The sequence below is a fragment of the Mustela nivalis genome (assembly GCF_964662115.1).
Source record: "Mustela nivalis genome assembly, chromosome: 12".
Lineage (NCBI taxonomy): Eukaryota > Metazoa > Chordata > Mammalia > Carnivora > Mustelidae > Mustela > Mustela nivalis.
This window is the reverse complement of record NC_139031.1, coordinates 90,477,601-90,503,915: the sequence shown is the minus strand read 5'-3', so window position 1 is coordinate 90,503,915 and position 26,315 is coordinate 90,477,601. Positions and strand designations below refer to the sequence as shown.

At 54.9% G+C, this 26,315-nt stretch overlaps 1 protein-coding gene and 1 long non-coding RNA gene across 5 annotated transcripts in view; both read left to right on the top strand.

Annotated features, from left to right (window-relative positions):
• Window positions 1-26,315, top strand: part of NUDCD3 (NudC domain containing 3) — a 56,865-nt gene that overhangs the window by 8,070 nt on the left and 22,480 nt on the right. The gene's annotated exons all lie outside the window — the stretch shown is intronic.
• Window positions 14,706-16,542, top strand: LOC309844815. The gene is made up of 4 exons (XR_014300919.1): window positions 14,706-14,809; window positions 15,499-15,612; window positions 15,728-16,059; window positions 16,350-16,542. It is a non-coding gene; the product is annotated as an uncharacterized lncRNA (long non-coding RNA).

Sequence of the window (26,315 nt, the reverse complement as noted above, 5' to 3'; positions counted from 1 at the left end):
TGTTGCTGTGAGGGTGTTTGCTGGAGGTGCTCGGCGTCTGTGACCCGGTGGCTTCAGGTAAGGGACATCGTCCTAGGTGACTGAATGGGTCTTACCCATCAGTTGAAGGGCACTGACAGCAGAGCCGGGGCTTCCCTGAAGCAGAAGAAATTGATGCCATGGAGGCGGTTTCACCCCCTTCCTGGAGAGCTCCGCTGTGGCTTGCCTGTGGATTTGGGCGCAGCCCAGCTGGCCGCCAAGGCTGCCTGAGTCGGTCTCTGGCATAACTTTCTGAACGTGTGTGCTGGGGTCCTGCTGGTCTGTCTCTGGTGAACCCTGATGTTTGTAGATACTCTTGTCCTGGAATGTTGTATGACAGCAGTGGTTTTCAAAGTGGTAATAAATTTGAAAACGTTTGAGGCTGTAGACATGCAGAGGAGCAGGCTGGCAGGAGACCAGTGACGAGCAGTGGCTGTCAGGACTGGTGGATTCAGGTCTCATTGTTCTCTGTTCCCTAATTTTCCTGCAGTGAACATACATTTTGTTTTATTAAATTCTTTTTTTGCATTTTGTTTTATTTTATTATTATTTTTTAAAAGATTTTATTTATTTGACAGACAGAGATCACAAGTAGGCAGAGAGGCAGGCAGAGAGAGGGGGAGGCAGGCTCCCTGCTGAGCAGAGTGCCCTATGCGGGGCTTGATTCCAGGATCCCAGGTTCTATTATTATTATTTTTATTATCTTACTTTTTATATTATTTTATTACTTTTATATAATAATAATTTTTATATTATTTTATTATTTTATTTTAAGATTTTATCTATTTTTATTATTATTTTATTATTTATCTATTTATTTTAAAGATTTTATTTATTTATTTGACAGATCACAAGTAGGTAGAGAGGCAGAGAGAGAGAGAGAGAGAGAGAGAGGAGGAAGCAGGCTTCCTGCAGAGCAGAGAGCCCGATGCGGGGCTCGATCCCAGGACCCTGGGATCATGACCTGAGCTGAAGGCAGAGGCTTTAACCCACTGAGCCACCCAGGCGCCCCAATTTTTATATTATTTTATTATATTATTTTATTTTTAAGATTTTATCTATTTGTTGCAGGGAGTGGGGAGAGCAAGCATGAGGCAGGGGGGAGCGGCAGGCAGAGATGCAGAGAAGCAGGCTCACCACTGAGCAGGGAGCCCGATATGGGACTCAATTCCAAGACCCTGGGATTATGACCTGAGCCAAAGACAGATGCTTAACTGAGCTGCCAGGTGACTTTTTTTTTTTTTCTTTTTTTTTTAAAGATTTTATTTATTTATTTGACAGATCACAAGTAGGCAGAGAGGCAGGCAGAGAGAGAGGGAAGTGGACTCCCTGCCGAGCAGAGAGCCTGACTCGGGGCTCGATCCCAGGACCCTGAGATCATGACCTGAGCCCAAGGCCAAGGCTTTACCCACTGAACCACCCAGGTGCCCCGTTTTTCTATTCTTGAACCCACAAGTTGTGTCCTGGGCCAGAATGAGAGCGAGTTGCTGGAGTTTTGTGCTGGTGTGGGTCCAGCGTGGCGGTGGGGCATGTTCTGGGAGAGCCGGTGCCGCAGGGCTGGCCCTTCCCTGTGCGGGAGTCTTCTTGGCCTTGGGGTACTCACTGGCTTCCCATGAACAAAGCAGGAAGTTGTGGCTCCCCCTGTCTTATTGCAGCGGGAGGGCAGTGTTGTGGACGGTCGGAAGGGCAGTGTGGAAGCCAGCCTTTTCCTCGTTCTCCCTTTAGTGGCACCCCTCCTGCCTCCCGTCGGTGCCAAAGACCTCGTGTCCCGTAACTGTAGCGCTCCGCGCCTCCCTTGATGGGGTGACACAAGGTGGCGGCTCTGGCCGTGGGCACGCAGAAGCACGCCTGTTCTGGGCCCCCCGTCTGGCAGCCACTTACCCGCGGTCTGGGCTGGTTGGGTGATTTCTGCTGCTCCTATTTGCCACCCCCTGCCAGTGGTCCTGCCCTGTTGGCCGGTAGGGTCACATGTGTGCTCCTTGAATCGAACAGGAGCCTGGGCACTGGGGAACGAAGGAAGACAGCGCAGGCGCGGGCTCCTGTGTCCTCCGCATGCACACATGTCCTCGGCTGTCTGTCATGTGCGGCGCGGGCTGAGACACACTTACTAGAACGTGGCGGCTCGTCTCCAGACAGACGAGGCTCTGCCTGGGTCCTGGCTGCCTCTGTGGAGTCACCTGTCCCCAATCCAGGCCTTGCCAGCCACAGATCTGTTTTCTGCCCCAGAGATGGTGCAGGGTATACTTTCTTTTGTATACAGTTACATACTGATATTTATAGTAAAGCCACATGAATGGTATTTTGGGGGTCACTGAGGGGATGTTTGAGGGAAACTTGAATTGGGTCTAGTTTTCCCATTGCTGTGAATTTCATTCTTTGTCCTGCTCTGCTGTCATTGTCAGTAGGGATTTTCCAGGGAAAATCGGGAACGGGGCCTGCCCTGCTGCTTCAAGTGCTTGGTTTTGTTCCTTAGAGAGGAGATTGAGTTCCAGTTCACAGAGTTCCTGTGCACGCAGGGTGGTGTTTGAGAACGTGTCTGTGTCTGCACGGAGTCGTCCACAGCACACATCCCTCTGTCCCAGTGTTCACAGCGGGCTTGACTCCCAGGGTGCTGGGAAGCTTTAGAAACTGCAGCCCAGCATCACTGTACTGAAGGAGAGGGGGACAGGCTTTGGGCCCCTCTCAGAGCTTGGTGGGGCTCCGGTTTTGCGTTTTGTGCTTGCGGTCTTGTTCTGCATGGTGGTTGTGGCGGGGGTGGGCAGGTGGTGGCAGCGCCAAGGGTCCTCCCTGGCCTGGCATCCCTCTGCCGCCGGCCTGCCGTGGTTCCTGCAGCCCCCTCTAGAGGCCCGCAGGTGTCGCTGCCGCTGCCGCACTGATCCCTGCATTTGCTGGTGCTGGCATACCGGCCAGAATCCACAAACGCTGGCTTTTGCCTTCATAAGTCACAAACAGAATTCTTTAAAAGAGAAGAAAGGGAAAGGAGAGATAAGCAGAGAGTAAATAATGACGTGGAAATGGTGTCTGCCCGGGAGCTGTGCCTGGATGGAGGACGGGTGCTCCGTTCTGCCGAGGTTGTGCAGCCATGTGCGTGGGGAGCACCGAGGCCGCCTGTTCCCTGCGTGGGAAGGGGTGGCAGGGAAACCCCGGCGTGCTGACCCGCCTCCCGGAGGCCTGGGAGAGCACGCAGTGCTGGGCAGCTGCTTGGTGCTCTCTCTGGCTTCAGTGGCATGGCCTTCGTGTGCAGCTGCTGGAGGGGTTGGGTCGGGGTGCTGCCTGGGCAGGGGATGGCCTAGCTTGGAGGAAAGGTTTCAGCCTTCCTGCTCATACCCTCGGCAGAGGCTTTGTCCTTGTCCTGCTTCTCCTCTGGGTTCGGCTGCCCCCAGAGCCAGGTGCCGCTCTGTTCCTTGCTGCGCCCATCTGTGCCCACCCCTCAGCAGAGCCTTGCAGCACCTCTGTCCCTCCCTTCTGCATGTCACTGTGCCTTCTCAGAGCCCATGTCTCATCTCACTGTCTGCTTACACTGCTAGTTCCCCCGTGTTTCAGTGCTAGGGCTGAGAGCTGTGCTGCCCTGGGTGAGGGGAGTCCCCGATGCGTGCTCAGTACCTCTCCCTTGGGTCTGAGCCCTACGTGGCCTTGGGGAGGCTGCCATGGGAGCAGAAGGTGCAGCTCCCTGCTGGGGCGTCTGCTCCCTGAGAGCTGGGGTCCTTGGGTTTGTTGCTCAGCGGCTCCTTTGCTTGTTGGTCCTGGCCTTTTCAGGTGCCTGTGGCAAGGGGGGGGCCCCTTCGCGGAAACATGTGAACATACTTGAATGGCATCCCTGATGCCCGCTATGTCCTCTGAAGAGAGAGGATTGACTGGAGGGCTGTGCAGGGAGCACTCCTCTAGGTCCCGGCTGCTGTTAGCAATGTTACTTCTCTTAAAAACAAGCTGTGCATTTTTCTTTCTAGTTACGCACAACATAGATTATTTGGAACATGAAGATGTGTCTAAAGAATAAGAACATTCTGCCGTTTCCGGTGTTCTGGGAGATTTTCTGGATTTTCTACCTTCTCTGTATGTGAACACGTGTGTGCTGGTGTACACACATGTGCACGCAGAAGTTTTTCCAGTCGTGTTACGCTGTGGCTTCTGTTTCGCCGAGTCTCTCCTGCCTCCCTGTTGCTGACTTTGAACCCACGTCGCCCACTGCAGAGGGCTGTGTGCCTTGAGCTCTTGTGCTCACACAGGGGTGTTGGCTGTCATCCCGTGTGCAGAGAGCCGTGGACAGAAGCTGTGCCTAGGGGGGTGTCTGCCGGCCTTCCCTGTGGATTCATTTGTGCCTGCTCAGGGCTGTGCCTGGGTGAGTGGCCTCGGGGTCCATGTCTTGTGACCTCCGGGGCAGCAGCTGCAGCCTGGCTCTCTGACCCCTCTCTCTGAAACTGCCCCTCCTCTATGAACCTGGGACGCTGAGCCCTCCGCAGGATGTATCTAGATCCTGAGGCAGGAGATCTGATTTTGGTTGTTTGTTACGAGTACTTATTTCTTTCTAGAAGCTGCGTTTCATCTTTGTTTTGCAAAGATGATAGCTGATAGCTGACAGGCTTCGTTCTTAGAAGAGTTTGGCCTGCACATCTTACGACAGTGACTTCTCTTGACTGTTTTCAGTACTGGAAGTGTCTGGGCACAACGACCGGGTGCCCTAACGTTCAGGGTGGAGGGCTGTGGGGAGCGCATGTGTGCGTCAGCGGGGAGGCATGTGGGGAACCTGGGGAGCTCGTCCGCCTGAAGTGTGTGTGGAGACGGAGGACCCGGTGTGCTTGCTTTTTACAGGTGAAGAGGTCTGCTTAAAATCATGCGGTTAGAAGATAGGGTTGGGGGACTCAAGTAAGAGTCAGTGCACGCAGAGGCCTGAACTCGGATATGTTTGCTTCATTGTGTTAAGAAAAAGGCGACTATTAACGGAATAATCTGACAGATCCTTTTCAGAAGTAAAACAACCGGTTTCTAGTTAAATGTTTTTCTAGAACATTAAAGAATGTAATTTTGTATGCTAGCTTTTTTTTTTTCATTGGAAAGAGCATATATGCCCCTTGCTGAAAATGCGTTAGGTAGAATTTAAATACAAAGGAGAGCAGACAGCAGGGAACCTGCCCATGTGTGCTCTAGGACCCCGTGTGTGCACGTGTGGGGTGCTCAGGTCAGCCTTAGCGCCTGACCCCTCCTGCGCCGTGAAGCATCTGCCTCATTGTTTCATCTGTACGTACTCCGAAACCCTTGAAGCTTCCAGGTTTTTCTATAGCTTACTTAATGATAAAGTTCTGTTGGAATCTACAAATAAGGCTTCAGCCACATGCCGTTTATTTCTCTTTTCTTTTCCTACACTTTATTTGTTAAAAAAAGAGCCCGGGTGTCTGGCCGTGGAGCACGTGACTCACCATCTTGGGGTCTTGAGTTCAGGCCCCACATTGGGCATATAGCTCGCCTGAACGCACATCAGACTGTGGTGCGTGCAGTTTCCCGCTGTCTGACCGTCGCACAGTGAAGGAAATCGGCAGTTACGTTTACGGTGCATGTGTTGGGCGAGTTACATACAGTAGGAGTGTGTAGTGGAAGTGCGCTCTCCCTAAGGGGACCGTTGTGTGTGCTTTCTTTTGTAAATGTTTCTGTTTTATACAGTTCCTGTGTGTCGTGTTTGTAGGTATATACGTCTGCCTGTCTTCTGGCCCCCGTCTATACGCTGTGTGTGGACTTCCTCCTACCCCCCGAGAGTGCTGGGGTCTCCCCGCTCTCCTGGCGCAGGTGCCCCGGATCAGGTCCCTGTGCTGCAGTGAAGGACCCAGGGAACGTTTGAGATGAGCCATGGAACCTGGGTTGGCCTTGAAATTGCTGGGGCTTCAGAATGCTGATTACTGGGCCAGCCCGCAGCGATCTGATTGAAATTCCTTGGGTGGACCCTGTGTTGCGATTTCCAGAAGCTTTGCAGGCTCCTCTGACTTGTAGCCGAGATTCCTCCTCCTGGCGCCTCCAGCACCCCCACTGTGTGGTGTAGTGCCGTAGTGCCGTGGCTTAGAGTCCCTGCGGGGAGGGTAGCTAGGTTGTTTCGGGTGTCGCGAAAGGTTGTTTCTGCTGTCGCGAAGGGTGCTGCACTGAGTGTGCTGTATGCGTGCCTGGGACAGTGTATGAGTGTCTTTCTGGTTCTGTACAAATTTTAGGATTGTTTGTTCTAGCTCTGTGAAAAATGCTGTTGGTATTTTGATAGGGATTCCATTAAATCTGTAGACTGTTTTGGATAGTGTAGAGATTTTAACATTTGTTCTTCCAGCCTGTGAGCATGGAGTGTCCTCCCATTTCTGGTCCTCTTCAAGTTCTTTCATGAGTGTTGTACAGTTTTCAGAGCGCAGGTCTTTCACCTTTTTGGTTAAACTTATTCATGGGTATTTTATTTTTGCTGCGGTTGTAGATGGGATTGTTCTTAATTTCTCTTTCTGCTGCTTCATTGTTAGTGTATAGAAATGTAATGGATTCCTGTATGTGGATTTTGTGTTGTGCCACTGTTCTGAATTGTCATTTCTAGTAGCTTTTTGGTGGCGTCTTTAGCGTTTTCAATATCTAGTGTCATGTCGTGTGCCTAAAGTAGAGGTTTTATTTCTTCCTTACCAGTGTGAATGCCTTTTTTTCCTTTTCTTGTCTGATCGCTGTGGCTACAGTTTCCAGTACTACGTTGAATAAAAGTGTTGGGAGTGGACGTCCCTGTCTTGTTCCTGATGTTAGGGAGAGAGCTCTCCGTTTTTCCCCATCGAGTAGGGCATTGTAGGTTTTTCATGTAAGGCCTTTGTTCTGTTGAGGTGTGTTTGCTCCAGACTCACTTTGTTGAGGGTCCTTACTGTGAACTGATGTTGTACTTTGTTAGTTGCTTTTTCTGCATCCGCTGAAATAATCATCCGGTCTTTATCCTTTCTGTCACGGATGTGATGAGTCACACTGATTGAGTGGCATACATTGAATCATCCTTGCATCCTGGGAATAAGTCCCTCTTGATCATGGTGAATGATGCTTCTAATGTGTTGCTGGATTTGGTTTGCTAATGTTTTATTGAGAAATTTTCTGCCCTTGCTCATCGGTGTTACTGGCTGGTCCTCTTTTTTAGTGGAGTCTTTGTCTGGATTTGGTATCAGGGCAATGCTGTTGACCCTGTTTACTTGTGACCTTCCATCCCAGCACCTGGAATGTGCCTGGCACGTAGTTGGCCCTCGGTACCAGATGAGTGCATGAGTGGTTCAAGTTTAAAGTCAGGTCAAAAAACAACCCTTTGAGCTTGAGCGCACCTAGTGAAAGTCGTCACCTAGTAGCTTTCTGTGTCTCTTGAGTTTTCGAGTACCACCCTTCACACCGGCATCTGTTCCGCTTGTCCCTCATGCCTTTTAAGGCAACTTGGTGTTCTTCAGACTCCCTAGCCGGGTCCTGAGGCTGCTGTGGCCTTTCCCTGAGAGGTCAGGTGCTCAGCCTCCCTGGCGACATGAGCCCCCATGGGAGGGAGCCAGGACGGTATGCTGGGGGCCTACTCCACACAGGCCTCAGGCTTGTGAGCCAGACCCCAGGCTACACGCCTCACGCCTGGAAGTGGAACCTGGGACACCCTTGGTGTAGTACGACAGGCGGAGTTTAGGCACCTGCCCGTTGGAGGGTCAGGGCCTCAAGCAGGGCCCGGGCGTATGGGCAGCCTCGTCTGGAAGCTTCCGTGAGGCCCCTGGGGGTCACGTGACCGTGTGCATCGGGCGTGTCCGGTCCTCTGCCAGCAGAGGAGCCAGCCCTGGAGCCGGGTTTGACTGCCGAGCAGGGCCAGCGCATGCTCCGTCCGCGCCTCTCAGCTTCTGCCTGTCCGCACGCTCTTAAAAACTTGGCGTTTGCACCTAACTCGGGTCTGCGAAGAAAAACGTTGCCAAGGTCGTACTGGCGTCAGTGTCTTCCGTAACCGTGGGTGGCTGAGAGCTCCCCTGAACTTTGTTCCATGTTGCCGTTTTTCCAGTAGTGTCTCTTATCCCAGCCCAGGAGGTGGCCCATGGTCATCACTGCGTTTGGGGCCCAGTTCCTCCATCTTGTCTCTCAGGACCTGGACACTTTCCGGGAGGGCTGGCGTCTCTTTCTCCTGGCAGGGTGTCCCTCAGTGTGGCTTTGTCTTGCTCCCTGCGACCAGCTGAGGTGGTGGCAGTGGCCGCCGTGCTTCTCTGCTGAGGCATTCCTCTGCCCCCTGTGTCACTCCAGAGGTGTGTTGTCAGAGGTGTGTTGTGACGCAGTGTGCGTCTTGTTTCCCCAGGTAGTTTTCCCTACAAACAGCTGTCAACCGTTGTCGCCTGACGCTGTGATCGCTGAGGTGGCCGCTAGGTTGTGACTCTGCTCCTGTCCTTGCTTCTGCTGTCATCCTAGGAGGGGAGGCTGCTCTCTCTCCTCCCTCGCTCAGTCATGGGTGCGATTATGTGTGTGCATTGTGCTCACTGATGATGTCCCCTCCCTGGTTTTGCTGCTCGCGGTGTCCCTTCCAGGGGATGCGTTCTTTTCACGTGTGGACGTTGTCTCTCAGCCTGGCTCTGTGTCCCTGCACCATGTGATGTGCAGGTCCTCCCGTAGGCCCATCGGCAGCCTGGGCCTTGGACCGGAGAACCAGGGTTTGGGGCTGGGCTCCAGGCCTGGTGTTTGATGTCTTTCCTGGTGTGTTTCTCGTTACCCTCTGAAACCCTCCTGCTCAGCTTTTCCCCTCCTGACTGCAGCCCTCACTTCCCTTCTTTGAAATGTGGGGTACAGATGGGAGTAGAGCCTTTGAAACGTGGGGTACAGATGGGAGTAGAGTACAGATGGGAGAATGCCCTCTGCATTCACGTGCCGGCTCTGAGTCACTCAGCCTCTGGCCTTGGGGCCGCTGTTGCCTGCCTGGGAACAAGGGAGGCTCCAGGCTTCCAGGCCTGGCAGGGCTGTGCGCGGCGGTGCGGGGAACGTGTCGTCTGGAGCTGAGCGTGGGGCCTCTGCTTCCACTTGGTGGGGCCTGGGGCGTGAGTGTGTGGGTCCTTTGTCTCGGGACCAGGGCAGCTGGTGGGCAGGGTTGCCAGCCTGCATGGGCCTCTGACTGGAGGCCGTGGGGATGGAGGGCTGGGCGCTCCTCCATCACCAAGGATGCGAGCCGTGCTGCTTCCTGCGGCCGCACTGCTTCCTGCGGCCGCACTGTCGCCTTGTGGGGTTGGAAGGAGCTTCTCCCCTCTGTGGGGCAGCTGTGGCTTACCGCAGGCCCAGCCTGGGGGGTGGCAGGGGGCCGTTGGCAGGAAGGCGGCCTGCGCCCTTCAGGGGTCCACAGGAGGGGTCCCCGTGCTCTCAGCATCTTCTCTCTGGGGGGGATGGGCGCAGTGGGTTCTGGCCTCTCCCCCCATCCCCCGGGGCTATCCTTCCCCGTGCACGGCATCCCAGTGCAGGCAGGCCTCCAAGAGCCTTCTGTTCCGCTGCTGCTTGAGCTCCACAGTAAGTGGGTGGTAGGACGAGCTGTGACCTAAAAACACTCGAGCGCGTTCCAGGAGTCCCTGGGGAAGCGGAGTACAGTAGGAGGGATGTCATTTCAGATGTTCGTGTCCGCCCAGGAGAACACTCTTCCAGGTCCTTGTTTCCTCTTGCTGCGGAAGGCGGTGCTGCTGACGCCATGACCTGCTGCCTGCGCCCCAGCTGCGCCCCCAGGGGACGGGGTGTACGGGGTGGGCATGGGGGCGACTGACTCCCTGACTTGCTCCGGGGCTGCCTGCCTATCCTGCCCCCTCTCTTGGGTCCCGCGTAAGAGAAGAGAGAGAACCCTGCTGTACCCCCAGGAAAATAAGCCCCAGAATCCTCAGAGCGGAAGCAGCAGACCCCACCTCACAGGAAGGCAGGGCGCAGCCCCCCACAAGGGCCCACACACGCCCCTTTGCAGCTGGGGAGAGCTAGCTGTAGCTTGCCACGCATTTCAGGTTGAGGCTGCATCTGCTTGATGATGGGGACGCTGAGGGGGCCCCTGGACGATGCGCTCAGTGGGTCTGGTGGCCTGTCCTGGCTATGTCCAGCAGTTGCCCCCCGCGGGTCCAGTGGTCACCGCCACTGCCTCTCTGCGCCAGCTCTCGTCCCCGCGCCGTGTCTGCTTGGGCGCCTTGGGTTTCGCCTGTATTTAGATCGGTTTCCATGGTAGCCCTCTTGCCTTGGAGCTTCCTTCCCCCCAAATGTTTTTTTCCTGGCATTTTGGACTGCCGCCTGCAGATATTTGAAGAGATCGTGGCAGTGGAAAAGAGGGTGCGGTGGGTCTTCTGTTTCCTTGACCGGGACCTCTGCCTCCGTGTCTCCACGGGGAGCCCTTTTGGGAGAATTGTGCAGGCAGGAGGATCCTGGCTGCCTCGGGCTCCCAGCCAAGTGAGCGGGCACGGTTGTCGCACACCGGTCCGCACTCAGGACCTCCCCCACATGCTGCCCGCACCCCCTGCCGCCCACGGTCGGTTTCGCACGGTGGTTCCGTGCCCACGCATCCACACCAGCCTCGCCAGTGCTGCGGATTCTCTGGGCCAGCTGCCTGGGGTGCCTTGCTCAGCTCTGCCCACGGCTTGGTGTCTGCTCTGCTGGCTTTGTTCTGGAATCAGAGCTCAGTGTGGATGAAGCACTTGACCGTGAGGTCTGCAAAAGGGGCACTTGTTCATTGAGGAAAACTAGGAAGTACATGTTCAACCAAGATGAAAGGAGTAGGAGTGTCTCCCGAGGGCCACCCCGTGGCTTAGTCCGGCTCTTGGTTTTTGGCCTAGGTCATGATCTCAGGGCTGTGGGATTGAGCCCCACGTCAGGCACCTTGCTCATCAGGCTCGAGACTCTCTTTCCCTTTGCCTTTCCCCCATGCTTTCATGAGTTCTCACTAAAATAAACAAGTATGTGTCCTGACACTGAGGGAATGACCGTTGTGTGTCCTGTGGTCACCAAGTCCTGCCCTGCTGGGCCCCCAATGAGTCTGGGCCCCTCTTGTCCTGCAGACGCCTAGAGCCCACCTTCCTGCATAGATAGTGTGAGTCAGCTACCGTGGCGGATGCGTGCCCTGCTGGCAGGTGTGGGCCCGCCTGTTCCCAGCAAATGGGCGCGGAGCAGGGGGAGCAGCCTGAGGGCTGAGGGCGGCTGTGAGTCCTTCCCAACGCCGGTGGGCGTGCAGGCAGGGTGGTGAGGGCCGGGCGCACATGTCTGGGCAGGCCCGCGGTGCGGTTGGCCAGGACCCTCCCCTCCAAGGGGCCGCTGCCCCGCTGCGGTCCAGCCCTGCGTGAGGTGAGCCCTATTTCCCACGGGAACTAGATTGTGTGGCCTCGCTTTTGCCAGTTAGCCTGCTGTCGTCCTGCGGGACGGTTTTCTGGAGGAGCCTGAAAGGTCGTAAAGACCCAGATTGTCCCCATTTCATCTGGAGAGTGTGTTTTCTTGCAGTGTCTCCTTACGCTTTGGAGCAGTGGCAAGACCCTTGTGAGGAGCTGCAGAGCCACCAGAAATGACTCCCCGAGTTCAGCTTTGGAGCGGCGCTGTTCCCTTTCAGCGAGCACGGCCGGCCCGTGCGCAGACAGCGGCTGTGGCGTTGGAATCTGTATCTGTCCCCGGCGTGTCTTGGGGACGTGAGCGCACCTGCTTGGCATCCCGCGGCCTCAGCCTCTCCAGAAAGCTGGCTTTCCTCGGGCTCTGCTGAGCCGCGGCTGTGCATTCCAGGGTCCCATCGCCCAGCGAAGTCTGTCACCTTTCCATGGCTGTGCACTCCAGCCCTGGGGTGCGGCCTGGGCTCCAAGCCGGCTGCCGCACTGTGGGAGCGGAGCCCTGGTGTCTGCCTCCCAGCTGTGCTCTGGACTGTGTGCTGCCCATTCGGGTGTGCGTGCATGCATGCATGCACGCCCGTGTGTGCAGAGGGGATATGCGCACAGAGCTGGGCTTTGAGTCTTCGCCCCCCCACCCCGTGCCTGCTCGTTCGCCTGAGCGTGCAAATAGGCTGCCCCGTGCGTACGTGTGCACACATGAGAATACACGTGTGAGCCCCACAGCCCTGCCTTGTGTGTGGGGGTCGTTCTGCCTTCTCTTCAGGCCCCGCGCGGCCTGTGAGTGCTGGGCTCCAGCCCGTGTTTGTTGTGTGCCTGCCGGCTGAGGCTGTGGCCCTGTTGAGCGTTTCACGTTGTCCTCAGGTGTCTTCTGACTCAGAGCTGTGCGGGAAGGGGGTGCTGGAAGATGGGCCCCTGCAGCCAAGATGACATGCTGCCCACGTCTGCTGTGGGTGTAGCTTCAGGTACAGCCTGGCGTGTTCTGCGAACTGCACATTGCCCTAAGTCGCCACCCAGAACGAGCTCTTCTCAGATGGGAAAGAACTGGAAGCTTCTCCAGGACCCCCCTCCATTTCCCCCCTTCCCTGTTAGGTAGGGCACCCCAGCCTGTGTGGACGGCTCTGTACAACATGTGACAGCCTGTCCCTACAGCTGGGCTGGGGACGCGCTACACTCTGGAGTCGAGCTTGCCCGGAAGAGGGGCGCGCTGACAGCTTAGTGCTTACCTGGATGACGAGTGACATTGTAGTTCCACACCATATCGTTTTCTGAGAACGCTCTCTGTGTTTTCTGCCCGTTTTCTGTGAGACCGTGAGACCTTGTTGTTTTGTCCTTCGGTTTTTCAGAGCTCCCTATGTATACTGGGAAAATTAGGTCTTTATTTGTAATATACTTTTTCCAATTTATTTGTCTATTTTTGTTTTTGACGTTGCTTACAATTTTTTTTCCAAGCAAAGGTGTTTAATATTTAAAATGTTTGTTATAAAATACATTAGTCTTTTATTTTTATTTATATTATATTTCACGTTTATATTTTTATTTTTTGCATTGGGATTTTGAGTTAGAAAGCCCTCCCTACAATGAGGTTATGAAGGATTTCGCCGTTTCCTCGTTTGTACACTTTGTAATTCCATGGGTGCGATCTGTGGCGTCCTCGCCATGTTCGCGCCTTAGTCCATCTGCTACATCTGTGTGCATGAGCCACGGTCCCCCTGGTCCCCCTGGCGTTTGTTACAAAACGCAGGGGCTGGGTTCAGGAAGAGAGTCGAGTTGTTGGCATCAGCAAGCTGTCTCAGGACAGGCCCAGCTCGTGTGCCCCTCTGTTGGGGCTGGGGCAGCGGGCAGACCCGCATGCATGTGGACCAGCGCACTGCTCGGGTTCACGGGAGCGTCATGCTCCTCCATCGGACCATCTTAGTCTGGAGCTCTGTGAAGCCGTGCGAGGACGGGGCTGGGCCTTCACGAGCTCACCGCGTCCCCCAGAGCCAGGCAGAGCCCTGCGGACGCCCCTGCTGGCAGGTGGCAGTGTCCTGCCTCGTGTCTGGTTTCACTCTTCAGACCCTTACGTTTATCTGCAGAGATGTCTCCAGGAGAGACGTCTCTCTGCCGGAGAGCAGCTTGGTGTCCATTTATATAAAATGTGAAAACTAGGTTTCCTTATAAGCTGTTCTCTAAACCCTGCCCGACCGGCGCTCGCTCCCTCTTTATAAGTGTTTTGCGGCCCTGCCCAGCACTACCTTGAGGTAGAGGCTCCTGGCGTGGTCACCTGAGCAGTGCTGCAGGGGCTGCGAGTTTCAGGAAGGTGGGGAACTTGCCATAGAGCTCAGAATCAAACACGCTTACAGAGTTGTGTGCTTGGGAAATGCACGTTGTAAGGAGACCAGGTGAAAAATGGAGTTTCTGTCTACACTAGAGCTGGGCTCCAGGCTTCCACCTGCTGGCGCCTGGTGGGGTGTGTGGAGGGTGTGGGGCCTGGAACCACCAGCCCCCACCAAGCCTCCCATGCTGGGCAGCACCCCTGCCTCTGAGAGCAGCCCCTCAGCTGGAACTTTCCTTTTTGCAAGGGTGGGGTGACCTGCTTCAGGGTTTCTTTAACCCATGGAGTGTTAAGGTTGTATCTGGATGAACTTTGGCTGGGGATTTTCCTGGAGACACAGCTGTCTGGTGATGGTGTGGGAGCAGTGTGTGTGCTGCTCTGCGGGTGACCTTGCTGCGGGTGTACTGAGGACGCTTGGGAGGGTCATTTCTGTCCTCATGTTAACATTTTTATATGAGATTTCACAGCAGTTTATGGAATATGTTTTTTTTTTTAAGATTTTATTTATTTATTTGACACACAAATCACAAGTAGGCAGAGAGGCAGGCAGAGAGAGAGGAGGAAGCAGGTTCCCCGCTGAGCAGAGAGCCTGATGCGGGGCTCGATCCCAGGACCCTGGAATCATGACCTGAGCGCAAGGCTGACGCTTAATCTGCTGAGCCACCCAGGCGCCCCTGGAATATGTTGTTTGCAAGCAAAATATGTCCAGGTCTTTGGTGAAGTTGCTGGACATGTCCTCTAGGACACGGGCACTGTACAGTTCGTGTCTCCTCCTCCCCGTGTGTGCACATAGGTCTGTGCAAGACTACTGGCTCTGGGCCATGGAAGAACTCTCTCTTTGTACCTGCACTGCCCGTGTTCGTGCTTCGCCGTGCTGAGGCATCTGCCTGGGAGACCGCCTGCTCAGCCAGCAGGTCTAGAGCACTGTGCCATTTGCTGTAGGAGCCCCGGCATCACGTGCTCATCCCAGGTGTGGGCACTTTCCTCGAAGGCCCCAGGGGCTGCCGTGTCCCGTCTGTCTTGGCTTGGCTCCCAGGCTTCTCTCCGTCTCTCTTATAGGCACTGAGGGCTCCACGAGTGATGTTTGAGGGGCCGGCCGTGTGTGAACACGGATGGACAGCTGCATCCCAGCACCCAGGACACCCAGCATGCTTCTCTTCTGCAGAAGGTGTGCTGGGCAGGCCACGGGACCGGTGTGGGGGCTGGTAGGCAGGAGGGCCCTCCCTGGGGGGCTGGAGTCTGGAAGGAGCGTTGGTGGGGGGCACCTAGGGAATGTGCTGCTGGGAAAGAGTTAGGGCACAGTTCAAGCAGCTTTGAAGAGACAGAGTTCTTCCAGCAGAGGAAAGCTGAAAGCCCTCCATGCAGGGCTTGTGGGAAGGCTGGTGGCCACCGTTGGGTGGTGGAGTTCGTTCCCAGGGAGTGTACTGTGCCTTGTGTGAATGCAGTGCAAAGTGCAAATTGGAGTTTCCTCTGCAGCCAGCACTTAAACTCTAGATCTTTCTTTTCCCCACAGAGTTGAAGCACTGGGTCCTTCTGTCCTTTATGTCCATGCGGCCCTCCTGCTCTCCTCTCCTCGTTTGAGGAGGCTGATTCTCTAACGTCCTTCGGGGAGAGGACAAGGGTCACTAGGCGTCAGGGCTAAAAGCTGTTTTTGTGTGTGTTTTGGTTTTTTTTCCTCGGGTCATCTAGCTTTGGTGTTGGTGACATTACGTGTACCGCTGGGTGTCGGAAAGGGCTTGTGGCTGAGGGTGGTGTGCTCCGCCGACAGCCTGTGGGCCGGGGGCCACGTCCTGACCGCCTGTCCTGGAGAGTGGGTTTTGGTGGTACTGAGACCTGCATGATATTACTTTCGCTTAGGTTGTGCCACTGTGGTGAGAAGAGACACGAAGTTTCCACACTGTGATTTACTCACGGCGTTTGCCTCTGTTCGTTGCTCCAGCGCCTGGATTCTGGCCACTGCCCTTCTCTTGGGTTTGTAAATAAGATTTGTGTTCCTTCTTGTGCACTGCTTTCCTCTTTCTGGTTGATCCCGCCAGGGATTTGATCATGTGTCTTGTCTCTGGTGATTTCCCCTGTTGGATTTTAGGAAAGTTCTGTCTCCCTTCATGCCACAGTGTGGATGCACCATCGTCTGTGAAAGGGACCAAGACTGCCCTTTGATGTTTGATTCCTTTAAAATGAACATCACTTGATATGGGTAGCTTCTGCCTTACACCCTTGTGATCTTCAGCTGATGTCACGGTGAAACTGCATGTAACTGGAGGGTTATTGCTGGTTTCCTCTCATGAACTGTGCTGCGGGAAGCTGGCATGTCGCGTTATCGCAGCTTCCACTCCTCTCCTGCTGTATTCACGCATGGAAAGTCATCCTGGAGAGTTGGACACGATTCCGTGTGTCCCGAGATCAGTGGACAAGCAGGTATTGATTATGTGTGTTGCGTTTAGGAATGGCATCTTTCCCGCTGTGTGCTACAGCTCGTAGAAGGGAAGCGGTTACTTAATTATAAGAGTAATAAAAGCAAGGGCGAGAAAATTTGGGAAACAAAATTGTTCAGGTTTCATCATGATTAGTATCTTGTCGAAATTTCCAGTTAAAAACTACATTTACAATTTGTTAGATCGTTTTAACATTAGAAAATCTTTGGCCACTGTAACAGGTGAGTCACAAATACGTATGTGTAAAAATAAATTCTTTCTCCAATTCCATAGCTGACGGTGGTTAATACGGGGAACCTGCTCACGCACCTTTCTCACGCTCGCATGCGCGCAGATGGCTGAAATCGGACCCCAGAGCCCGCGCCGCAGGGCCCTTCAGCAGGTGCGGTGACGTTCTGAGCGTCGTTACAGGATGCACAGCCGTCGCTGCCGTCAGTTCTATGCATCGTTAGTACCCCCAAAAGAGCTTCCCTCCCCATTTCTCCCCTAACTTCCCAGCTCTAGGGAACCTCCAGTCTACTTTGTGTGTCTATAGTTTTGCCATTTTCGACAAAATAGTGGCATTTTGTGTACTTGGAGTCACGCCAGCTGTGGGCAGGGGTCTGGCTGCTTTGGCTCCGCACAGCCTCTGCCAGTTCGCCTGTATTAGTGGGAGGTGTCAGCACCTCGTTCCTCGTGCTGAGTCCTACTCCGCTGTGTGGACGCACCAACTGGCTGATGAAGGCCTGCTTCACGGACATCCGGCTTGTCTGTACGAGGAACAGTGCTATAAGTATTTGTGTCTGTGTGGACACACGGCTCTGTTTCCTCGGGCGCAGCCCTGGCAGTGCCTGGCGGAATCCGACACTAGCTCTGTGTTTAGCCTTTTGAGACACCATGAGACTTCTCCAGAGCAGCTGCCCCTGTGCACTAGTGCCTGGTGGGGTGCCGGTTTCTCTACAGCCTTATCAACACTTGTTACTGTCTGTCTTTTTGGTCATAACCATCCTCCTGGTTTAGATGGGCATTACGCAATGACTGAAAATGTCGCATATTTTTTTCATGTACTTATTGACCATTTGTACATCTTCGTTGGAGAAATGCCTGTTTGGACCTGTCACTCACTTTTTAATTGGGTTGTCATTTTATCCGTAAATAGAAGAGTTCTTTATATATTCTGGATGTGAGACCCTTTTCAGATAAATGATTTGCCAGTATTTTCTCCCATTCTGTGGGTTCCCTTTTTTCTTTCTTGACATTGACAAGATGCACAAAAATCTTTAATTTTGATGAGGTCTGATTTATCTTGGTTTTTTTTGGTTGCATGTGCTTGTGGTAGCCCAAGATCACCATGATTTACTCTTGCATTTTTTCCTAGAGTTTTATGTAACCTGCTGAGTTCTTTTCTGTGTGTGTGAGGTCATGTTCCATATGGATATCCGGTTGTCCCAGCATCGGTTGTTGGAAAGACTGTCATTTCCTTGTCCAGTGGACCTGGTTTCCTTGTTGAGAAGCCATTGGCCATGAACCTCCAAGTTTCTTTTTGGACCCTCAGTTTTATTCTGTTGAATCCTGTGCCTGTTCTCTGCTAATGCCGTGCTGTCGCGACTACTGTGGGGGTCAGGATGCTGTGAAATTGGGATGTGTGAGTCTTCTAATTGGCCTTCCTTTTTCAAGATTGTTTGGGCTTTTTTTTTTTTTTTTTTTTTTTTGTCTTAAGAGAGCATGAACACGGTAGCAGGGGCGGAGGCAGAGGCAGACTCTCCAGCAGACTCCCCATGGAGCACAGAGCCCGCTGCGGGGCTCCATCCCAGCACCTGAGATGATGGCCTGAGCAGAAATGAAAGAGTTGGGACGTGTACCTGACTGCGCCACCCAGGATCCCCTGTTTTGGCTGTTCTGTCCTTGCATTTCCACGTAGGTTTCGGAGTCAGCTTGTCTGTTCCTGCCCAGAAGCCAGTTGCAGTCCTGACACACGCTGTGCTGGCCGTGGACTCGTCTGTGGCGCATTGCTGCCTTACTATTGCTTGTCTTCCTGTCCGTGACCTTGAGGTGCCTGTTTTATTTGCTCTTCTTTAGTTCTTTCTGCCATGTTGTATTGTTTTTGGAGACTCAGTTTTGTGGGGTTATTTTTGGCCATTAAATTTGTTCCTCAGTATTTTATTTTATTTATTTATTTTTTAATAGTAAGTTTTATTTATGTTGGTAACCTGTGCACCCAGCATGGGGCTTGAACCCAGGGCCTCAAGAGCAAGCCTGCACGCTGCATGGGCTGAGCCACAGGTGCCCTGGATGCCGCCGCAGGCGGAATGGTTGGTGTGATCTTCTCAGGTCGTTTGTAGCGACGGCAGAGAGACACGGTTGAGTACTACATTGGTTTTGTAAGCTGCAGCTTTGCTTAACTCCCTCATTAACTTCAGTTAAACATTTAATAGATTGTTGAGGATTGTGTGTGTACACCAGGTCGTACCATCCGTAGACAGAGTTTTGCTTCTTCCCTCTGGCGAGTGTCTTTTACTCGTTTATTCTCCTGCTTGGTTGCCCGGCCTGGATCCTCTCACTGAGCAGAGGTGCAGAGAGTAGGCTCCTTGTCTGGCCCCTAGTCCCAGGCCAGGGCTCAGACCCACCCCTAAGCGCGCAGGCAGGTGGGGTGGCAGCTAGGGTGTCCCGTCCCTGTCAGGAACGTCCTCTGGCACCTTGCAGAGGAAGTGACCCTGAGAGGAGCCCCTCTGAGATCCCGGTTTTGGGGGATCGTGGGATGAGGACTTGCGCAGTCTGCTCGTGACCTGATGGGCCTCTGGTGCTGCCTGGAGGAAAGCCCGGGACCCAGGATGCCTGTGTGCAGTGGCCCTGGCTCTGGGAGGGCATGCCGGTGTGGCTGCCGCTTGGACGCCTGTCCTGCACGTCCATGGACGTTGCTGCGGTTCTTTCTGGTTCTCGCCTCCCCTCTCTCCGGCTCCCGCTTCCAGCGTCCCAGCCACCTCCTTCTGTGCTCCCTCTCTGGTTCTGTTCCGTTTCCGGGGAGGTGCACACGTCTTTCTTCAGCTGCATCTGCTGGTCCTCGTGTTGAGTTGGCTTTGTCTTTGCTGTCATTACTCATTTCCACAAGCTCGTTGTTTTTGAGAGGGATTGTTGCCGCGGATCTTCAAGTATCACGCTGTTCTTGTTTCTGAGCTTGGTGTCATCTTGCTGTGAGAGCGTGGACACCTGCAGATGCGTCTCTACCTCCAGTGCCCTTGCTAGTATGGAGTGGGACGGGCCCCTCCTTCCTGGACACAGGCTCGCTCCCTCCCCACACTTAGCCCGCCTTTCTTCTCTTGAGGGGGTTCGTGTCCCGATTCAGCAGCCTTTGGGGGTTCTGTGGTATAAATTGGTTGCTTTTTAAGTCTGTTTTTCAATTTAGAAAAGAGTTTTTGAAACTTATCTTTGTTTTAACTTTGTGGTAACAGAATTTGAACTAAGAATTCTTGACTTAATTTTTTTTAAATTTTAAAGCCTGAATTAAACCTTTTTCCTACTCTTGAGTGGATCTTGTTTCTATATTTGTTTTTAATGCTTATGTGTTGAGAACACGTGTTGTTTGCAGAACAAGATCAAATCCAGGCAAATTTAAAAGCAGTAGAACTTATTTCAGGATAATTGATTCTTTTTCATCTTTGTGGGATTGTGTATGAAAGAGGTTTCTCTACCACTAAATACAGTGGTTGTTACCTTGTGCTGATTCTGGAGAAAAGTTCATTTAATAGAAAGAAACCTTGTAGTTCCTCATGTGCTTCCAGAATGGTGATGGCAGGTGTGTGTGTGCAGTGAGGGAGGTGTGTGCCTGGGTCCAGGTGGAGAGCCAGTCCAGTCCTGCGCTGCTCGCGCTGATCATTCCAGATTATGGGGCTCGTGCAGACAAGGACCAGGTGACAAAGCTGCTTGGAGAGCATGGAGGCTTCCTGGGGACACCGATCGGCACGGACACCCTCTTATGCCAAGTGCTTGGGTCCCCAGGCCTCCCGCCCCCCGCCTGCTGTGCTGAGATCCAGTCTGTCCAGAGCCCTCCACCAGGGCCGCTGTTGGTAGGATGCATCTGTCTTCGGGGTATTTGGCTGCTGAGCCTGCAAGGCTGGGGGGGAGCTGGCCCCAGGGTGCAAAAGCTGTAGTTTTGACGCGCGTGGTAAGGGCCAGGCGGGAAGCACGGGGACGTGCATCGTGCGACATGGGGGACAGACCCGCCAAGGAGGATAGCTCTTCACGTATGTCGGGCAGGAGAGCTTGGTGTCAGGTGTGTGGTGATGGCTGGAGGCAGGGCTGCTGCAGACCTGACCCGCGGGGAGTTGTGCCCTGTGTGTGGGAGGTGCGACGGACAGAAGTCCAGTGGGGCGACACGACGTGCCGGGGCCTGTGCCGAGGTCTTTCTCGCCTGCGTGGCTCAGACTTGCTGGTGGCAGCCTTTCCGCGACCCCTGGAGCCCTGTGACCCTGCCTCGTCCCCCGGCTCTCACGTCTTCCCTCCCGCCAAGGCCTGGACCTCGGAAGACCCACTGCCCTTTCCAGCCTCTGCAGAGTCCTTTGCCCAGCGTCTTCGCTTTACCTGTTGTGGAAGTGACGCCTGCCCTGGTTCTGCCAGTGTGGCACTTTGCGGTTCTCAAAGCTCGGCCCACCTGCGGCAGGCTGGGGGGTCGGTGCCTTGCCGTGTCCGTCCGCGTGCGTGCATGTGTGTGTACCTCGTGTGCTGGCATGTGGTGTCCCCAGAAACCGCCGCGTGCTCCGCTGGCCTGACACGTCTGGCAGCAGCTCGCCTCAGGGACAGCCTCCCAGAGGCCTTCCAGATGGCAGTGTGGGCTGGGGGCCTGCCTGGGGCTGGGTGCCGCGGGGCTCCCGGTGCGAGGAGCGGTTTGGAGGCTACGAACCGCGGTCAGCTTACATCTGAGGGAGACTGGATGGCTCTGGGGATGCCGCTGTCGGAAGGCAGGGGAGGCCAGGGATGGAGCTGAGGTGCCCTGCTCAGCTCAGGCGTCCTGGGGGTTTTGGGGCAGTGCCGGCTCTCATGCTGGGGCTCTCTGGTTTGCGTGTCACCCTGACCGGGCCTCCTGCCGCTGGGGCTTCTCTGCATGTGCTGTGTGCATTTGGCTCCAGGGCTGTGCTGTGGGCTGCGTCCCTCCGGCAGGGGATGTGGGATCCGGTGGTGTCCCCCGTGTGTGACTGCTTCTCGGATGGGCATTGTGTTCCGTCGAGCATTGCAATGGGAAGGCTGGTTGGGCTTGTCTGAGCTTCTAACGGGTAAGAGTTGAGCGTTCTGCACCTGACGCGCTCCTGGCGTGTGTTACCTTCTTTTGTTGGGAGGTAGGAGTTTTACACGCATGTGCTCGTAAAATGTTTGGAACGCTCTTTCCCTCGTTCAGGTAATTAACGTGATTTTAGAAAAAGTCTCACCTAACAAGCTTCCCCTTCTGGTGAATGAGCACAGCGTGCAGTAAATACCGACGAGGTTTGTTTGGCGACAGCTGCGCACATGGTCCCAGGTGCTCCCGTGACTTGCAGTGAAACCTATCAGATCGGTCATGGTCATATTATGGCGAACGTCACCTACCTTGCCTCATTTCTCTTAGGTAGAGAATCATCTGGGATTTTTAAATTGTGCTGCAAAATTAAAATGTTAAAAGCAGATTATCGAAATATACTTGTTACTAGAATTTTGTATGAAGTCCTGACAGTGGTGGGCAGAGTCCCTGCCAGTCCTTCTGGACGTCTTGGCCTTACACTCTGTCTTCACATGGGCTTTTGGTACACCTGGTCAGGGCCGAAGTGTGAACACACATGAGCAAGGATAGACACAGGCTGGTGACTGGAGGACCATAGGGATCAGAGCCCAGGAGGGGGCCCTGGTAGGCCATGGGAGGGCCCCCAGCAAGGGAGGGCCCAGGAGCCGTTTATTCCAGAGATGGGGCTTGTGTTAAATGGACATCATGAGGAACGTGTGAGGAGTGCTTACCCACCAGGAGAAGATGTTTGTGAGCTGTGAAGCCGACAGAGTTCCCCTCCCATGATTATAGAGTCCTGGTGCAAACCAGGGACAGTGCCAACAGAAGCCGTGCAGGTGTGTCACAGAGGTGAGAGGACATGGCCAGGAAGCCTGGGCACACACAGGAACGTGAGTGCAGGTTGCACTGAGACACTCTGTCCTGTGCACTCGGTGGGCAGAGGCATCAGGGGTCGGTGGGACTCCACGCAGGCACACTGCAGGGGCTGGCTCATGTGGCGGCCTTGGAAATCCACAGGTGAGGTCTTTTGGCGGGATGCTTCCCCCACCGCCCAGGTCTGTGGGTCCCCCACTGGGTGCACAGCCAGGACAGACCCTCCCCCCCGCCCCCGACTTTCACAATTCCGTGAAAGGAGAGAGCCACACCGTCCGCGCCCACGAAGCTTCCTTCTGCTTCCTCACCTGGCATTTTTCATACCTCGTCCATCGTTATCTGCCCCGACTTTGTTTTGGTTTTGGTTTTGATAGGACAAATCCAGAAATCTTGAAACTTCACCCATCCAGACTTCAGTAAAGTAGGACTGAAGCTTAATGTACTTGCTGTAACCTTCTGTTGGTCGCCCACTGCCAGACTGTGTCCAGTGTTCCGCTGCTGCACGGTGCCTCATCAGTGGCTCTTCTCAGATGCGCCTTCAGGCAGCCCCAGCATGCTGTTCGCTTGCTGCGTCTTCTGAGCCTCTGGGTTTAGAATACTTCCCCTCCCTCTTTAATGTCTTGCTGTTTGCTTGTAAAGAAACTTGGAGCTTGGAGCGCCGGGGTGGCTCAGTCGTTAAGCGTCTGCCTTTAGCACAGGTCATGATCTCAGGGTCCTGGGATCGAGACCCACATTGGGTTCCCTGCTCGGCGGGAAGCCTGTTTCTCGCTTTCCCACGCCCCCTGCTTGTGTTCCCTCTCTTGCTGTGTCTGTCAGATAAATAAATAAAATCTTAAAAAAAAAATAAAGAAACTTGGAACTTTTCTTAGATTTCCTACGTTCTGGACTGGGCCGCCAGTGCATTCACGGTTCTGATGACCTTGTTCTCTGCTCCTGCCCTCGTACCCTGCCAGGGGTATTGGGTTTAGGCCGGGCGCTGGGGACTGTCACAAAGGTGGGGACATCGCAGGAAGCACCTGGGGTCTGGCATTGTGGACATGGGTGTTCTGGACCCTTCTTTGGGCAGACCCCCACCCCCCTCATCAGCTCTTCAGCTGATGGCCCCCCGAGCACTGCTGCCCAGAGTCAGGTTTCCAGTGCAGGCGATGAAATGATGACTTTCTCATGCTGGTCTGCCTTCTTCATTTGCTGCCTGGAGTCCTTATAGAGGGACGAGGCTTTCTGAAATTCTGGCTCCTGTAGAACGGTTTTATTAATTTTCAGATGGTGCTGTACTCTGGATGTCAAGGGGGCTGATGGGCTTTTGTTTCATGAGCTTATGGAGCTTTGGAGACATCACGTTTCAGTCTTCTGTGGACCTTGTGTTTTGGCAGGGGAGCAGAGAACCTTCAGCAGGCTCTATGTCCAGCACGGAGCCCGCTGTGGGGCTCGGCTCGCAGCACTCAGGCGCGCTGACATTGTTCTCTTTGGATTTTCAAATGGTCCCATCTTTGCCAGCAGGAGCCCCTTGGGGGCTCATGTGTCCCTTTCTCGGGGCCTCCTCGTCTTGCATGGTGTCCTTGCTCAGGCTCTGGTCCCCGTAGGACACGGGTCGCTCCAGCTGGGAAGACTGGTGCTGGATGCTGACCTGGTGACGCCAAGTGGAGAGAACAGAACTGAGGCTGGATTGTTGAGAGGGAAAGGGTAAAGCATGAACATCTTAGGATGTGCAGTGTGTCTCCCCAAGTGCCCTAGAGGGCCAGGAAGCCTCCCTTTCTTGTGAAAGTGGCTGGCCAGACTGTCCAGGCTCCTGTCCTGTCCAGGCAGGAGTGTGCTGAGAGGATGGCGACAGTGTGACGCCCTGGTGACCCTTGCAAGAAGGGACAGTGGATGTCAGGGAGGCTCCTGGACTTCATGAAGCTGGGCCTGGAGTAGGGCACCCCACGCTGTGGGCTCTCTTGCCCCAGGAGCTGGGAAGAGGTGGTGGCTGGAGAGTTACCTGTGAGGGTGGGGGGAGGAGGGCGTGCAGCTGCTGCTGGGAAGGGAGGCTGTGAGCATGGTGGGCCTCCCTGGAGCCCCCAGGTGGGTCGCTGCACACACTGCAGTCTGACCTTTCCTTTCCAAGCTGCACGGTGAGCCTGGAGGTCCAGTCTTGGTGCCACTTGCAGGAGGGCACGGCCGGCAAAGGGTCCTGCAGCAGGGCCTTGGCCTGCAAGGGTGGGCTCACCTCTTCCAGCTTGCGGAACGCAGACACCCAGAGAAGAATCCCTGTGTTCTCAGGTGCTGTGGCTCCTGTCTGGGCGCTGGATGTGGTGGGAGAGATGGAGCTGTGGGGGAAGAGAGAGATCTTACTGCTTAAACATGCACACGCTCCCCATGCCCCCCACACGTGTGTGCACATGCACATGCTCAGGTCCCAGTCCCTCCCACTAGGTGCACTCCAGGGAGCCACCTGCACTCCCACAAGCTGGGGAGGGGCATGAGGATGGCCCCCGGGCATCCCATTATACAGCAGTCCCCATTCTCTGTGCGCACTCGAGCCTCTGCTCAGACGCCTTCATGCTGGGCCTGTGGCCCCTTTCCCCACCATGTCTCCTCCTGGCCACTGCTGTTCCTGCCTGCGGGAGGAAGGAGGCCCCTGGGTGCCTGCCACGCACCGGAGCCCACGTGGAGGGAGGGGCTGAGCAGAGCTCCCACGTGTGCAGGCCAGGGAGCCTGGCCTCACGTTTCCTTTAACACCCGGTCAGAAGCCTGTCATGGGGCTGATGGGCTCCTCGGATGTGGGCGCTGCGGGGAGGCCTGTCTGCACCCTGGCTGCTGACTCACTCTTCCCCTCCCCTCTCCCCACCCCCAGTGTACTCAGAGGCAGCTGCAGGGGTGTGGCTGCAGGCCCAGCAGGGATGACAAGGCGAGAGGGGCCCAGAGCACCTGCACATGACAGGAGGCTTATTTTTACTCATCGTTGGCTGGAAATAATCAACTTTATTTAAAGAGAATGTGGATTCCAAGTGTTAAAAAAAGCACCCAGCCGTGTGCCTGGCTCCATGGGGAGGAGGCTGCAGGTCCGCTCGGGGTAAGCTGGCCAGGGGTCCGCCTAGCTGCCCGGCCTGCGGTGCTGCGTGGCCAGAGCCCCTGTGTGGGAGCCCGCCTCTGGGTCCACGCTTTCGGCACAGCCCCACGGGCAGGGGGCCGCTTGAGCAGGTGTGGCCCTGTGATGTCTCTGGCAGCGTCTGCTGTGCCTTACAGTTGAGGGGTCGTGGGGACCCCAGCCGGTGCGGGCTCTGTGCTGGATGTGGGATGGAGCTTGCTCTCCACTGAGAGGTCCCAGGGCTTCTGTCTGGATTTCTGCCAAGTGCAAAGCCATGTTAGCCTTTATTTTGTGTGTGTCTTCAGTATGTGTTTTAGTAGCGTTGCTGATTTCATTATTAGTACATGCAATTGAAAAGGCTGTGTGGGGAGGATGTCTCCTGGCGCCATCCTGGCCGGGTGTGCTGGAGCTGTTCTCTGCACACTCGAGCACGTCCGTCTGATGAAAGCTTCTGAGCCGCAGCGGACGCTAGAGCGGGTTGGGGTGCAGGTGCTGTCTCGTTGGCCCCGTCCCAGCTGCAGGGACGCCAGCAGGCTGGTGCGAGAGCTGCCTGGTAGTGGGCTGCAGGGCAGGCGGCTGCCTGCCCTCTAAGAGAGCTGTTTTTCTCTTGATTAGACATCTGTGTTGCCAGGAGCTTGAGTGAGGCCTAAAGGTACAGAGAAGAAAGGCAGAGTGCTCATGGCCTCCATGCCCAGCGTGCGTGGCCGTGACCTGTGGTGCTTCTTCCACCTTGCTCTCTACGGCTCCTTTCCGAGCTTCCTTCCAGGCTCTGAGGAGGGTCGTCCTGGCGTCTTTCAGCCCTGTGGCCTGCGGCCGCACAGCCGCATTCCTGCCGACGTCCCTCTGTGCGCATCTTCGTGTCCTGGTGAGGTACAGGTCGGCTCAGGGCCCCACTGACCTCATTGTCACTTGGAAGTGAGGCGCATCCTGAGGTGCTGGAACTTAGGACAGCGTTGGATTTGAGGGGGTCACATTTCAGCTCCTAATGGGAGCCAGCTAGCAGCCCCACGGGCTGGGCCGTGTTGGATGCCCAGGCTCGTGTGTAAGGCATGTGAGGCATACCCACAGGAGG